This window comes from Convolutriloba macropyga, unplaced genomic scaffold (genome assembly GCF_964194025.1).
Source record: "Convolutriloba macropyga unplaced genomic scaffold, txConMacr16.3 SCAFFOLD_4230, whole genome shotgun sequence".
Lineage (NCBI taxonomy): Eukaryota > Metazoa > Xenacoelomorpha > Acoela > Convolutidae > Convolutriloba > Convolutriloba macropyga.
This window is the reverse complement of record NW_027452304.1, coordinates 15,001-17,878: the sequence shown is the minus strand read 5'-3', so window position 1 is coordinate 17,878 and position 2,878 is coordinate 15,001. Positions and strand designations below refer to the sequence as shown.

General features: G+C 40.0%; 1 non-coding gene and 1 pseudogene across 1 annotated transcript in view; both read left to right on the top strand.

The window, feature by feature from the left end:
• The first annotated feature begins 276 nt into the window (after window positions 1–276).
• LOC142357364 (5.8S ribosomal RNA) lies at window positions 277–428 on the top strand (annotated as a pseudogene).
• Window positions 429–2,111: 1,683 nt separating this feature from the next.
• LOC142357365 (large subunit ribosomal RNA) overlaps window positions 2,112–2,878 on the top strand; it is a 3,522-nt gene continuing 2,755 nt past the window's right edge. Inside the window, exon 1 of the ribosomal RNA XR_012761594.1 lies at window positions 2,112–2,878. This exon is cut by the window's right edge and continues 2,755 nt beyond it. This is a non-coding gene — a ribosomal RNA (large subunit ribosomal RNA).

The following is a 2,878-nucleotide window of genomic DNA, read 5'->3' as shown; positions in this document are numbered from 1 at the left end:
GGATTTAAGCTCGAAGTGAGACACTGTTGGTGAAACTTCATCATGAGAACGTCACAAGCTGATCACGCTCTATGATATGACTAGTATTATGTTGCTTATAGTAGGCTAAGCGCAAGCCGAAACATCAACATGTGAAAGTCGTAGAATTTTGCGATCAAACTGTGGCTAGTACTTTGATGATGCTTGTAGCCAACCGAATTGGTTGAAAAGCCCAATAAGTAAGCTAACTTGGGAGAGCTTGTTGGAAACCAAATGCTACTAGATTGGTCCAAATACATCCTTCAACAGGGGATCACTTGGCTCGCTTTACGAAGAGGAGCACAGCTATATGTGTTAATTCGGTATGAATCGCAAGATTTGTTTACCGACCTCTCTAACGCAAAAGGCGGTCTCGGCTTCGGCTGTTGACTGCGTCCGATTCAGGGTTATATAACTCTCGATTGAACACATTGATGTTCTATTGTTGGTGCTTCCAATAAAATTGGAACACTTAAAGCAGAACCGATTCAAATAATAGCATTCTGATCAATGATTGCATTCCTTGATCAAGAACTGCTGGAGTCATTGTGATGGCGAATTTTCTTCATAAGAAAATTGCAAAGAGACGGAACTTAATGAGACTAGTATTATGTTGTTTCTAGTAAGCGGAAGCTGAAACAGCAACATGTGAAAATCAAGTTTTGTTCAATGATCTCGAGGCGATAAGTACTATGAAGCAACTAGTAGCCTAAGCATGACTCAGATTTGAGACAGTCAAAAAGACTGGCGAAACTTCTTCACATGAAAGTTACATAGAGAACTACAAATGTATACAGCGAGTATTATGTTGTTTCTAGTAGGCGAAAGCTGAAACATCAACATGTGAAAGTTGTCTGCAAACTGTAGAACGATATGTGATTAGTACTGTGCTGTTACTAGTAGCCAGTCTGACTGTAGAAGCCAAGACAAAGGGAAACTAATGCATCTGAAAAGGACAAGTTATGGAAAGGTATGCACGATAAGTATTATGTTGTTTCTAGTAAGCGGCAGCTGAAACATCAACATGTGAACGTCGTTGTGTACAGTAACCTAGAACTATATAGTCCTTAGTAACGTGCATTTACTAGTACCTGTAATTGGTATTCAGACTCAGGCAGTTTGGAATAGTTTGGCAAAGATGCACCAGAGAAAACTGGGATTTGATACAGAAATTGTTGAATACAAGTATTATGCTGCTTCTAGTAGGTTGAATCCGAAACATCAGCATGTGAAAATTGAAAACATTTCTGGTTCGAATTGTCACAAGTATTTGGTGATCTGAGTAGCCAAACTCACTACAACGCCAATTGAAGGCAAAAATTCTCAACGGGAAAAGCTATTCTCATTGAATGAGCTAACAAGACGAGTATTATGTTGCTTCTAGTAGGCGAAAGCCAAAACATCAACATGTGAAAGTCTTGCTGAACAAATTTAATGTTGTTGAGCTCAGTACCGTGTGAATTAGTAGCCATAATTGGCGAGCGAAAATTGAACTGGCGAAACTTCGTCTTTGGAAAATTGCAGATGCCGAGCACTTATTTTGCAACGAGTATTATGTTGACTGTAGTAAGCGAAAGCCGAAACAGCAACATGTGAAAGCTGTTGAAATTTGTGGTCATTTTGCAATAAGTACAAGGAGTGTAACTAGTAGCCAGGTCAAAATTTGGGATAAGAATGAGCAAAAATTCTGCATGAGAACAGTTGAAATTATGAAACTAAATTACAAAGACTAGTATTATGTTGTTTCGAGTACGCGAAAGCGGAAACATCAACATGTGAACGTTTGTAACGAAGTTTCGTTAATTTTCAGCCTAGTACTGAGCAAGAACGAGTAGCCTCATCTCCAATCCCACGCAAAATGTAGTGAAATATGTGAGTGAACCTTATTCACGGTGAGGGTTTCCCGAGGTCTGTATTGCAGCGAGTATTATGTTGCTTCTAGTAAGCGAAAGCTGAAACAACAACATTTGAAAGTTGGAATTAATGACTGAATGGAAACTTCGACCTGTGTTTGATAGTAGTAGCGAACAAAACTGCTGAATCGGTTTCTGTCTCATATTGGTCAGTGAACCAATTAAGAGACAATCAACTACATAACCTGAATTGGGCGAGAGAACCCCCTTAACTTAAGCATATCAGTAAGGGGAGGAAAAGAAATCAACTGAGAATCCCTTAGTAATGGCGAATGAACAGGGAAAAGCTCATCGGGAAGAGAAATGGCAACATTTCTCGGTGTCCGGTATGGTTTGATGCTAGACTGGTGAATTTGTCCTGATGTCTACTGGAAAGTAGCATCAAAGAAGGTGAAAATCCTGTAAAGGTCATTTTCGATACCAGTCATAATGGCTCATTCCTATGAGTAGAGTTGTTTGAAAGTGCAACTCGAAGCTGGAGATATGTCTCTCCAAAAGCTAATTATAAAGCGAGACCGATAGTAAACAAGTACCGTGAGGGAAAGTTGAAAAGCACTCTGAAGAGAGAGTGAAAAGTACGTGAAACTGTTGAAGGGGAACTGGAGTGAGCGTTACCATACTCAATGCCTTGATATTATATTCTCGGCTACCGAGTAGTGTAGTTGTCGTCTTTTGGCAAATCTTGTTAATGAATCGAGCAGAAGTTTTCCTCGGAATTCTTCTTGTTGATTCTAAACAAAATGAGATAAATTGATCTTGATTGCCTGTCTGACCTCAACTTCCTATTCAATGCTCTCTACAGCCCGTCTTGAAACACGGACCAAGGAGTGTGAGTTGCTTGCAAGTGTTGTCGCTCATTGAAAGCGCACACGCGAAATGAAAGTGAACAGTGTAATTTTTATGAATTGCACTACTTTGTGTGGTGAGGGCGCCGATTCGGTGTCCCG